The sequence below is a fragment of the Pogoniulus pusillus genome, chromosome 6 (genome assembly GCF_015220805.1).
Source record: "Pogoniulus pusillus isolate bPogPus1 chromosome 6, bPogPus1.pri, whole genome shotgun sequence".
In the NCBI taxonomy this organism is placed as follows: Eukaryota; Metazoa; Chordata; class Aves; order Piciformes; family Lybiidae; genus Pogoniulus; species Pogoniulus pusillus.
In genome coordinates, this window is record NC_087269.1 from 11,261,154 (window position 1) to 11,274,050 (window position 12,897).

Below are 12,897 nucleotides of genomic sequence, written 5' to 3' on the forward strand. Positions count from 1 at the left end.
CATCTGTCTGAGGATACACATGAAATCTGATGAAGTCATAATGGAGGGAAAAGAAATGAAAATAATCTTCTAAAATGTAGCTTAGTTGTTCTAAGATCTGTGTGTTGTGTGTGTTTTGGCAGTGTTGAAGGAATTTCTCGGAGGAATTAAATTTAATGTCTTTGAGTGTTGCTTATAGCTATCAACTGTTTCTTCAGTAGTGAAATACTCAGGAGAATGTCTTAATGCTGCAAACTGTGGCTGCTTTTGGAGGGGTTCTTTTCATTAACATTGAAAGGTTATGGGTTTTTCCCCTTTGAAACAAAGCAGAAAAGGAGAAAAAGTACATACACCCTGAAGCTGTTTGTAATGACTTGGAAATTTATTTAAGACCAAGCAAGTTACTTAGGAAAATGTTGACCAATTTATAGAACAATAATTTTCCTCTCAAAATGCTGTGTTTGCATCAAATATTTGTGTTCTACTACAGTTCTACTAAATGTGGTAATATATTAGACAAAGTAGGTTAATTTTAACTTCTTCTTGTTCTATTGGCTTTTTGGTGTGTTTTTTTTGTTTTGTTTGTTTGTTTTTAATGGAACAGGACTATTAAAAAGTGGAGTTCATGTGGCTTTGTCCCAGTGTTTTCAGTAGCCATGACTCATAAAATATGTTGGAGAGAGAGATGGGCCAGATAATCAACTGCATGACTCCCAGTACTTGATCAAAGATACTATAAAATGAACTTTTGCAATGACCATAACCTGGACATCTCCCTAACACTTTAAACTGATGTCTTTAAATATCTTTATACTAATTTTATACCTCAGTGACAATATGGATTTATACTCTCAGGTATACAATTGTATCAGAATAATTTACCAGGGTGATAGGTGAACTGCTAATAAATTGACTGCCATCAGTGTCCATAGATTTCTTCTTTAACTGGAAATGCAAAGAGGCAGGAATTAGTTTAGGTCAAAGCAAAAAGTGCTTGAATGCTAAGTCTAATTATCCGGCATGTGCTTGGAATAGAAGTACATGCATAGATAAATTCCTTAGGTAGGTTGTTAAGCTGTGATGAATTAACTGAATCTGAAGATCTACTGCTGACCTGTCCTAATATAACCAAAATAAAAACTGGGTGACAATTCTTTTTTTAAAAGAATAGGAAAACTGTGACTAGGTTTTATAGGAAGTATTGGTTTCTAGTGTAGCTAGCTAACCTCGAGAATGGACTGCTAACGTGAGGCTGAATAGAAAATATGCCTCTTCAGAGTAGCAGAGTTTTAGGATCTCATCTCTAAACAGTGTGATAAGAAACAGGCAATGAATTGCAGAATCACAGAACCTCAGAGGTTGGAAGGGTCCTCCAGAGATCACCAAATTCAACGTCTCTGACAAGGCAGGATCTCCTAGGGTAGTTTACACAGGAATGCATCCAGGCAGACTTTGAAAGTCTCCAGAGGAGAAAGCTCTACAACGTTTCTGGGCAACCTGCTCCAGTGCTCTGTCACCCTCACTGCAAAGAAGTTTCTCCTCATGTTGAGGTGAAGTCTTCTCTGTTCCAGTTTGTATTCGTTGCTCCTTGTCTTACTGCTGCGGACCACTGAAAATAGATTGGCCCCATCTGCTTGACACCCACCCCTTAGATATTTGTATACATTGATGAGATGATCTCTCAGTCTTCTCCTGTCCAGACTAAACAGCCTCAGGTTTCTCAGTCTCTCTTTGTAGGGGAAATGCTCAAGTCCTCAAATCATCCTTGTGATTCTCTGCTGGACTCTTTCTAGCAGGTCTCTGTCTCTCCTGAACGGGGAAGCCCAAAATTTGACACAGTATGGCAGGTGTGATCTCACCGGGGCAGAGTAGAGGGGGAGAAGCCAAAATAAACTCAATATATTTTTGTTTTAAATTCTTTCTTTGTTTCTCTCCCATACCTGTTTTATCTTATTTGTTGATGTCACTGGTGAGGGGGCTTGAGAAGACAAATGTCAGTATGAACAGGACACGTGGAGCTGGAATCTCCTTAATTAGCCTTATGCCAAGTCCCTGAAAGACAAGAGAGAAGAGTGTGTCTAGCAACTATGTTCACAGAGGTCAGAGCAGTTTTTCATTGCCATTTAGGCAATGAACAGCTAGATGTGGGAGCTGGCACTATTCTCATGCTTGGATTGTGTTCTGACTCTTCTCAGAATGTTAGTATAAGGTTGAAATCGCTGAGGATTCTGGAATTCTGCCATTTCACTATCCAAATTGTCCCAGTGACTTTATTCTGCAAGAGGACATGGACAAAAAAAAGATCTGAGCATTAAAAAAAAAAAAAAGGGGGGGGGGGAAGCTGTGCCAAATAGGCACCTGAATAAAAGAAAAAGAGAGTCATCTGACAGCTGTTTCCCTTGTCAGCTAAAATAAATATGTAATTAGCTCAGACACATGCTTATAAAAGACTATAAATGTGTCAGTAGGATTACAAAGCTGGAAAGCTAAAAGTTCTATATTTTTCTTTACGAGTGCTCTGAAACTAGGGGGAAAATCCACATGCTCACAGCTGCTGACAAAATGATTATAACTTAAATAATTGTTTGAGAGAGTGTATGTAATCAGGTAGCAAACTTCCAAGACAGTTGATTAGTACACAAAGCAGACTTTCTTTTTACAAGTTTTTAAAAGCTCATTTTAATGGACAAGAAAAGCTGCTTGACATTTTAGAACTAGCCAAGTGCTGAGAGAAAAACTCATCTCATCTACAACCCATGCAAATCCTGAATATTCACTGGAGTTTAAGTCTCTGGTGAATTTTCTGCAATAGCTGTGTAGCAGCCTAATATTTCTGTCAGAACAGATTTGCAAATGACCCATAAACCTAAGAAGAAACTAAAGCTGAAAGGATGCTCTGGGCAATAATTTCTCTTTACTGACTCTTTGTCTAAATCTGAGTCATTGATAAAGTTTTATGCATGCAGATTCTGTCCAAGCTGAAAAGAGAAACTGGCATATATGGAGAAGTGAACGTTGGTTTATTAAGAAAGGCAGTTAATTGTTATCATATAGTAATGAGATTTTATTGACTTCATGAGATTTGGTCTAGCCTATGGAGGAAGTATTTTCCAAATCTCACTGAAGAAGAGAGATATACAGAGGACCAAGAATAGGAATCCATTAGGCTGTGCAGAGGAGTTGCCATCCTTGGAGGTGTTCAAAAAAAGACTGGATGAGGCACTTAGTGCCATGGTCTAGTTGACTGGATAGGTCTGGGTGCTAGGTTGGACTGGATGATCTTGGAGGTCTCTTCCAGCCTGGTTGATTCTATGATCCGGCTCTAGAGCATCAAATGTCATGATTGATAAAATTTTGCATGAATTGGTCAATAGATTTAGAAATCTTCCTCAGATTATAGTGAAATTAACAAAAGGACAATAAGTATAACAAATTAAACAGTCTTTAAAAAACATGACTATGGAGATGGTGACCAGCAGGAATCATTCTTTCTCCAATTTATGGTAATCTGTTACCTTTGCCTTATATTTTTTCTTGGACTAAGATGTTCAGCTGCATGAATTTTAACTGTTCTTCCCTTTCTCCCTTTGCCATTTGCCTTTCCCTTCTCTTGTAGCCAGTCACTGCATTCAGAGCTATTCAGGCATTAGGATGGAAAAGTTATAAAGGTTGCATTTGTCAACAACTCTTCTTTGTTGACAGTATGTATATAGATTGGTCATGCCTCAGAAAAAAAATACTTGGCCTGTTAATGTGTGATAGGAAGAAAGATAGTCTACTCTTGAAAGACACTGCACTCAAGCATTTGAGGTTTGGCACAGGCTTTATTAAGTTTTTTAATGAATGTGCTGTCTAATTGCCTTGTACCTTATCTTTCCGTGATTAAAAGTGAAGATGAGAACATTTGCTGTGCTGCAATATTCAAAGAATAACTGAATGAATGAATGTGAGGTACTCAAATTTTCAGGAGAACATTGTCCCATATAAGTAAGTGGTAGATAGATGTAATTATCATTATGAGACTGCTGTAAATTTAATGCCAATTACTTCTAAAGGAAAAATAATTTAAACTTTACAAATTAGCTCTGGGAATGCTAATGATTTCTCTGCTTTTGAATGTTAACCATTGGGCACACCATTTTCTATTAGATTTTGGGGAAGTGGGTGGGAACTTCTTTGATGGATCAGGAACTTCTTTGATGGATCAGGTAAAACAGAATATCGTGAGAGCTGTTTGCAGGAATACTTTGCCAGGCTTTTTATTGAATGAACAATTGGAAAAGTCTGCTGTTTGTCACGTTTCTAGCTCTAATTCAGTGAATTTTGTTTTTTATAGTAGCAACAGCTGAACTGATGAGGGTTGCAAATAAATTGTCAGAGAAGATTAAGTAATTATGTGAAAAGGAATATCTTTACCATGTTCAATAATTATTACAAAAAGTCACACTACTTGTACTCCTGAGCACTATTTTTAAGCTTATAGATGATGTAAATCTATCATATCTTTGTTTTCAGGGACCTAGATGTTCAATGTGCAGTTGTGGCTCTTTTAGGCCGTTCTTTTATTCCCCTAGGACATAATATAGCCTTAAGAGAAGTTTTCTCCTGTTAGTAGACTAGGGGAAGCAGAAAATTCAGCAGGAGTATCATTCTGTGCACTTTGGTTTTACTCACAGACAAAACAGTCCTATCATCTACAGGAGGATATATGTATATTTTTTTAATACTCTATAATATTTAATGATTTGGTTTAGTATTATATTTATGAGGGGCTACAGTTGGTTATGAAGGTAGGAGTTTGCTGCTGAGAACCACTAACACTCCTTTGTCTTTGCGTGCTTCATTCTAATGGCCAATCCTCTATTGTTCTCTGTTTGTGCTTCTGTCTCCATAAGAAATTATTGTCAAGCACCTTAGGCTGCCTATTTCTAGCTTGTAAACTACTGCATAGTAACTGCCCATGTGCTCAGTTGTGTAGTGTGATAAATGTGATGATGCTCACTCCTTAGCAAATGCGAGGAGAAATGTGAATGCATGATCAATTAACATACAATAAATCAAAGAGAGTTATCTTTCCTTGTGGGAATTGACTTATATAGCTTGTAGTCATAATTTTCAATTATTTTCTAGCCTTCTTAGTACATACCCACACACGTGGAGTTAAATTTAACTAGTGTGTTTCTCTGTTTTTTGTACCAGCAATGTTTATCATGAAAGGCTTTTCACTGTGCAGAGTGCTGGTACCTTTGTCCTAGCCAAGTCTATGTCTGTTCTGAAATTTCACTTTAAAATGAAGGTCTTCTTGACGGCCTCTGACATACCTAAGCCCTTTCAGTAGTAAGTTGTTAAATCTGATTCTCTCAGCTTTTCCAGTTTTTCTTGTGCTCGTGTGATCTCCCTGCAATGTATCTCACAGCTTGTCTGTAACATGTTTTTCCCATCAGTGCTTTATCACAGATTGTTTTCTTTACTTATGGAATCTACTGCCATCTGAAATTGTATGTTTGGGGCACCTGTTTAGCTCATGCACAAAAGAGCTGAAGAGAGAGGTTGCAGTGCATCATGCTTTTGCCTCCTATGGCAGTGGGGATCACATTCCCAGTGTCTAACATTTGGGGGTTTTTGCTTGTTGAGTTGAATGTGGCCAGCAAAAGCTTAACAGAAGGCTACCTTATATGTTGAGGTACAAATGCACTATTGCTAGGAGCACCCAATCAACTAAACTCAACTGCATCACAAAACCAGATCTGGACATTAATCTCTGTGTGGAGTATATCCTCCCCAGTGTAGTGCAGGAAAATACTGGTAATACATAACACTATCTGAGGCTGCCTGAACAGTAAGAAATGGTAGCTTTGCTCTCCCCTGGTATCCATTAAGCATTAAAGAACTAACAAATGATTAGTATGCAAATCAAGAATTCTGTGTCTTAATAATTGTAAGCATTTAAACATTGTGATGCTCAGAATCTGTATTATAAGGCGTATGCAGGGCAAAGACATAAAGAAATACATATCGGATATTAAGCAGCAGGTGGAATCATAAGAAATGAGCAACACTAGAATTTGCTGTGGCTGATGATATAATCATTCCTGACTTATTTTCTCTATCACCAGAAGCAGCCTCATTACAGTCTGAATTGTGTCATTAGAAATGCTATTGATCAAGTTCTCATTAGCAGTCATTGGCACTCAGCAGCCATTGTTGCATGAGTTATCTGTGCTGCTGAAACCTATACTGATCGTTAGCTTCTGATAACAAAATTGCCTCTTTCTTGGAAGCCAGCTAGTTGATTGAGTTAAATTTGTTCCATACTCTCCAAAGTTAGAAGTGGCCTATCAGATGGTTTAACATCCCTGGCTGTTTGAAGCTGTTAAAGCATTACAGACTAAGTTCTGTATGCCTTACCAGTAATAGCACTGCTTGAAGTCATCAGTGTCTCACCCTTTTAAACGTCAGTTGGAGTTTGGTGAACAGACACCCAAATATCTAATGTGAAGTCTGATATGGACAATTCATGCTTTCAGAGACCTTTGACAAGAGTAGAAGCAAAAGGTGATTTTAGAGTTTGACTCTGGAATGACATCAAGTCACTGCAGCCAAAACACCATAAATCCTAGTGTCCTCTTCAAATAGTCACTTTAAAAATTGCTCCTAAGCATGACTCCTCTTTTTCTTTGCTACTGTAAGATTATTTCTGTACAATTGTGCGAGATAGTCTAATAAGGAGTGGGATTATGATGTAGCAAGAGGAGCTACACAGATGGGAATTCACTTTAAAGTGTGCATGAAATGAGTATTTTTAGTGGGAAGATAAATTCTGTTATAGCAATATTCACATGAAAATCCAGCAATATTTTGCCATGTTTTGGTTCTATTAACTGTTATAGAAGGACAATTAGCTGCAGTGTCTATTGTGAAAGCAGGGCTTCCTCCAAGCACCACAGCTGTGTGACTGCTAAAAGATTTAGTCACACTATTAATAAGCCAAGGAGGGATACAGATAGGACTTTCCATCAGAATGCCTCTGGAAACACAGACAAGTGACATTCAGTCTTAAAGAAGGTAGTATTTGGAGGTGATAACATTTTAACACATCACTTGTTACAGTACTTCTGCAAAATCAGTGCTTTAAAAAAATAATAATCAAGCCTACTTTTGTTCTCATTGATGAAACTCTGCACAGGGTGATAAAGACGGAAAGATATAGCCTCAGTTGGTTCGACCTTTAATAATGCCATTAACTTCTAATCACAGTCTGTTAGTCTCAGTAGGATTTTGCACTAGCTGAGGTTCTCTTCTAAAAATCAGTTTTATATCTGTATGGAACTAACTGATCATGCCTGCCCTGATGGTGTAAGAAGACAACCCAAGAATGCTCATCCTTTGCTTTGGACATTGTAAACATAGATTAGATTATGACTTTAAAGTGAAGTAATACAAAAATCCCAGAAGATTGATGTATCATATTAATTTTTTTCAATTTAATTTAAAAGCTTGGAGGAAATTGCTTGTTTTAGAAGAGGGCAATTTTAATGGAAAGGGAAAGACAAGAGACTCAAGGAGGAGAAGTATCAGCAACTCTGAAACAGTGTAGCAGTGGGATAAAAGTACCTTATTTTCTATGTTGTCATCCATCTTGGATGTCATATGATGTGTGCAAGATGGGAAATGAAGCATGGGGCATCATTTCCTCTTGAGTATTTTATCCTTTATGCTCTTTCAACATCTCAGTATGACCCAGAACAGCATTTAGGTACATGTGTCTGAATAGGCTCAATGAAGTCATCTCTGTGAAAAACAGCTATACTGAGGCTCTGGCAGCTGAACGGTGGTGCCTTTGCTAATGTGAGTTTAATCCTCACATTAGAGTTGCTTAGGTATCACAGGTGGTCTGGTCGCCATCCAGCAGGATGGTAACCAGGGGGCACCATCAGCATTGAAAAACTTGACACAGTACCTACTTAGGTGCATATGTGAAAGACTGTGTAAGAGTGTTAGAGAGGCTCTACACAGTAATTCAATTATGCCAAAACTGGTAATGAAAGAAACTGTTTTGTGTTATTGCTTTACAGATTGCACTGAATTCCCTTAACAAAAAAAAAACCAACAATACAGAAAGTAAGGAGAATTGTTTGTTGTTGGAGGTGGAATTCTTTTCAGGCATATTCAGTATGGATAATTTGCAGGAACAAAAATGAAAAGTCAAGCTAACAACTTGCAAACAGATGCTAATTCCCACATTGTTCATGCAACATGGAACATCGTTTGAAGTAATTATGAAATTAATGCATTAATACAAAAAATGCTTTGGAGAGAAGCAAATCAGATAAATGTGCATGAAAAGAACTAGCTGTAGACATAATTTGTGAAGCTGTGCTTTGTTCTCAATCAGAGGGAAAAATTAAAACTATGCTAAGAAGAAATTGTAAAAGCATGTTTTTGAACAAAGCCTGGGCTTTGCTGAAGCCCACACATAGGCACTGCTGTGGAAATAAAAAGCACACAAACTGCCATGCCATGTATTTGAGAAACAGGGACTTACTTGAACAAGGAAGAATTTCCAGCTGTATAAGCATGTATCCAGGTAAAGATGACTATAGCCTGTAAGCAGGTATGTGGTAGGACATAACCATGTGCTGTGAATCTAAAGAGACTTTATACTCTTGGAAAATTAACAGATGAAGTTGGGAGACTGTGCTGACTGAAGTGTTTTCTTCTCTAAGTGAATGCTTGTTTCCTTCACTGTAGTTAGCAGAGGAAGACCCTATCCTCCATTGTCCTTGTTCAGAACCCAGAAACTAAGAATCTTTCCCACATTACACCATCTCTATTTGTAGAATCTTTGATTTTTCTGCTGCAGTCTTTGGAAATTAACTTTGGTGGCATGGGAGGGGCAGGCACAACATGCTCTTTGAAATGGTTGGCTTGGTTTAGGGAACCTGTTTGTTAAAATTATGGTGGATTTCATTGCTCGCTCTCACCACGGCCGGAGAACTCACCACAAAGTTATTTCTGCTTTTGCCTCTGTCTAGGTTCTAATTTAAATTTCCAGAGACTCCGATAAATTCGATAGAACCAATAACAATTTTTATAGAGTGCCCTTCCCTCTTCCCCCTTCTTTCCCAAAAGAAAGAGAATAGATGTAGAGAGAAGAGAAGGTAAGCACACCCAAATAACTAAATCTCACTCAATTTGGAAGTTAAAAAGTTTAACAATGATAAATTAAAAAGGTATCTGAGGTAGGGAAGTCACAAAGGTATAGGGAAGGGAAAACAAATACAAATTGTGTAAATACAACCTGATTTTGATGGTGATGGCCACGTGGTAAAACAAAGAGAAACAGGAACAGGATGGTGATGCTGGGAGGCAGGAAGCACAGAGAAAGAGTGAAACAGAAAGTTCCCCTGCTTTTATGGATCTTTAGGCAGGAAGGGGGAGTGGGCTAACCATCACCTGGTAGTGTTCAGACCCACCCCTGGGGAAGGATCAAGATCACCTAGGGTCAGGTTCAAGGTTATTCCCCCTGGAGTGTTAACTCTGTACAGCCCCTGAACTTGCTTTTGTGACCATTACAAGGTAGGAAAATGATCCTAATCCTCTCAAGCAAGAGACTTCATTCATGATGAATTCCTATCCTTAGGGGACATTTTTTTCTGTATCATAGTTTGGTTTTCTTCCTGTAAAATCAAGAAGTAGAAGAACCAGGTGTACCATGACAAAGTCTATATTCATCAAGCAAATGTATGCCCAGCTATTACCATCGTCTGTTGCATAGATGTGTGCTAAAATATAGATAATTACTTGAAAGCAATGCTATTTAAATCCAGTCAGGAAACTATAACTAAGAACCATTAGATTCTATAGCTGTCTCCCAAGAGAAAAGAGGTGTAACAGTGCAGGAATTGGGGTGCCAACTCTCCTGATTTTGTCAGGAGTCTTCTGATATGTGTTTTTTTTTTTCCTAAGTTGTCAGCTAGTAGAATCAATTTTAAATTGGAAAGATTTTTTTTTCTCTTAAACTTTCAAAACCTCAGCATTTCACAGAAAAGTTTTAAGAAATAAAGTAAATGCTACCAAATGAAACCTCTCTTTCTCACCCCAAGAAGAGTCAACAGGTAAAAAATCTCAAATTGAAGGAAATTTGTATTAATGGCTCTTTGAAGCCTGATTCTGGTTGTGTGGTTTGTTTGTTTGTTTTTTAAGGTAAGTAGGTAGGTTTGAAAATAGTGTTTGAGTGAGGCTTTCTAAAATATGTGAGCAAAATAAATGTGAAATTAAAAGCTTTCACTAGTTGAAAAAAAGAACATTTATTTTTGTAATTTAGTAAGCTTACTGCTTTTTTTAAAGCTCTGTTTCAATTTTCATTTTCTTTTGCATAGATTCCCTACAATTTCAGGGGAAAAGAAAAATCTGAAATGTGGATTACTTATCAAAAATCTTGGTAACTATTGTGGGAAAAATATAATGTACTTCTGGGTGACCTCCTTGCTGTCGACAACTACCTGAAGGGACATTGTAGCCAGGTAGGGGGTGGCCTCTTCTCCCAGGCAGACAGCAATAGAACAAGGGGACACAGTCTCAAGTTGTGCCAGGGGAAGTATAGGCTGGATGTTAGGAGGAAGTTCTTCACAGAGAGAGTGATTGGCATTGGAATGGGCTGCCCAGGGAGGTGGTGGAGGCACCATCCCTGGAGGTGGTCAAGAAAAGCCTGGATGAGGCACTTAGTGCCATGGTCTAGTTGACTGGATAGGGCTGGGTGCTAGGTTGGACTGGATGATCTTGGAGGTCTCTTCCAACCTGGTTGATTCCATGATTCTGCTTCCCCCTTCCCCCCTGCTTTACCACACAACAAGTATCTTGGAGAGCAACTCATTACTCCAAGTGCCACCTTGTTATATGTTCTATTAAGGTTACAATTCCTTACTTTCAGGGTATGAAAGCAGCAGACGGTAAAGGAATCTGATGCAATGTCGCAAGATGCAACAAGATCTCCCCAGAATTTTGCCAGTTAGAGCAAAACAGATGAAGGAAAAACGTTTCTTATGAGCCTTAACTAGTTCAAACAGCTACTGTTGGAAGTTATTACTTTGTTCTAGTGGTTCATAAGCACGCTTCTTGCTGAAGGTACCAGCCCCCACCTGAGAAATGGTGGAGTGGTTTAAGTGTTTTGCATAAAATCAGGCCTGTTGATTGAACAGTTTCAGCTGGTGGATTTTAGGTGAAATGAAAGCAATGGAGGGACAATAACCTTCTACAAAGGCATGGAGATCAGAAGGTACAGATGATAATGTTCTTTGGAACAGCAGCATACCTCTGCTCACAGCCTGAGGTGCATGTAAAGTGGTGATGTTCCCTCATCCTTGTTTCTTGTTTGAGGTATGTTACAGGACACATGCAAGTGTAATACCCTCTGAAATACTGACACTGGTGCCAGGGCTGACCAGATGCAAGTGGCATGCCTTGAAACAGTTGGCTATGAAACAAAAGTGTTTAGTGAACTGACCATCTGTACAAGCTTGGCATACCTGTGATATAGCACAGACCATCAGCTGATCGTCAACACTGCTATTGAAAATTGTTTACCGTGTTAACATTTTGCTTTTAAATTCCTGGCCAAAAGTTGTCACCAGTCCCATCTCCTTTCTCAGTTTGCTGAAATGTCCCTAACACAAAGAAATGGGTCCCAGACTGTAATGGAGTTGTCTGTGGTAGAGTGAAGGCCAGGCAGATCTGAAACACATCTGTGAAAGACAATGAGATTGGACTGGATCATCTTTAAAGGTTTCTTTTGATTCCATGATCTCTAGTTATCATTGTATGCTCTGACATAGCACTGGGGTTGCGAGAAGTTGCCTTGAGTCAGTGAGCTTGAGGTGAAACCATGGTCTTGTTGCTTTTTCTGTCAGTGTTAGAGTGTAATCTTACTCTCTCCTATCCTTCCCAGCTATTCTCATTTGTGGAAGGCTCCTAGAGAGCAAGAGATCTTTTATTCTTTCTGTCTTTTAAGGTCTGAAAAGGGTACGAATTCCATACCAGTTAATCCATTTATCCTCATTTCAGTAGCCAGTCTGGTATTACTGTTACTCTAATTGCATCTGTATTTCCATGCATCTTCCTGCCATAATAGTTGTATCTAGATGTGTCTGAGACTTTCTCATAGTGGCATAATCATCCTTGATACAGCATTATTTACAGAACATGTATTTGTTTTGGGATAAAGACTGACTGAAGGCAATGAACCACCTGAGAACATCTCTGCCAAGAAGGAAACTATACTGCAAGAGAAGATGAAAGAGGCATAACTAGGAGAAAATGTTAAAACTAGGCTTCACATGGAAAAAAGGGGACATGAAAGATGAATATCATGAGAAGCTTCCTTCATAGTGATCTTTATTTACTTTGGAGCAGTGTCATGGTAAAAGATTAATTCAGAGATTTGAGGCCTAATATAAGTAAATAGACCAGAAAGTCCTGAAATGGTAACTCTGTCAGGCCAGGTAAAATTCCTGCTTCCCTGCATAGAGGGGCTGAAAGCTATTGAGCAGCTGTCTGGCCATCAGCTCATCTATCTTCACAATGGGTTAAAATATTTTCCTGCCTCAGGCTATCCCTGTTTGTACACCAACCATGGAGTATGCCCTGTTCTATATGCAGGGAACATGTGCCTGTAAACTTTACATCTCAGAGTGTATCAGTCACCCGTGCTGTTAGAGCCTTTTCACTGCCTTTTGGGATTAAGTTCAAGGCACTCAAAGTTAATGCACATTTTGAGGGATATTGCAAGAAATGCAAAGAAATTAATGTGAATTTGTGAGTTTGCCACTAATTTGTCCTTCAAGGAAAAAAAGAGTCTCTTTTCTCTGTTGCTTGTGTAGCTCTGCATAGGCTGCTGTATTTTTAGGCTAAGAGTCCCCT

General features: G+C 38.6%; 1 protein-coding gene and 1 long non-coding RNA gene across 6 annotated transcripts in view; one reads left to right on the forward strand and one right to left on the reverse strand.

The window, feature by feature from the left end:
- SORCS1 (sortilin related VPS10 domain containing receptor 1) overlaps window positions 1-12,897 on the forward strand; it is a 425,391-nt gene that overhangs the window by 262,406 nt on the left and 150,088 nt on the right. The gene's annotated exons all lie outside the window — the stretch shown is intronic.
- On the reverse strand, window positions 462-6,506 carry LOC135175950 (uncharacterized). The gene is made up of 3 exons (XR_010302515.1): window positions 6,388-6,506; window positions 1,920-2,031; window positions 462-924 (listed from the first exon to the last, which is right to left on the reverse strand). It is a non-coding gene; the product is annotated as an uncharacterized LOC135175950 (long non-coding RNA).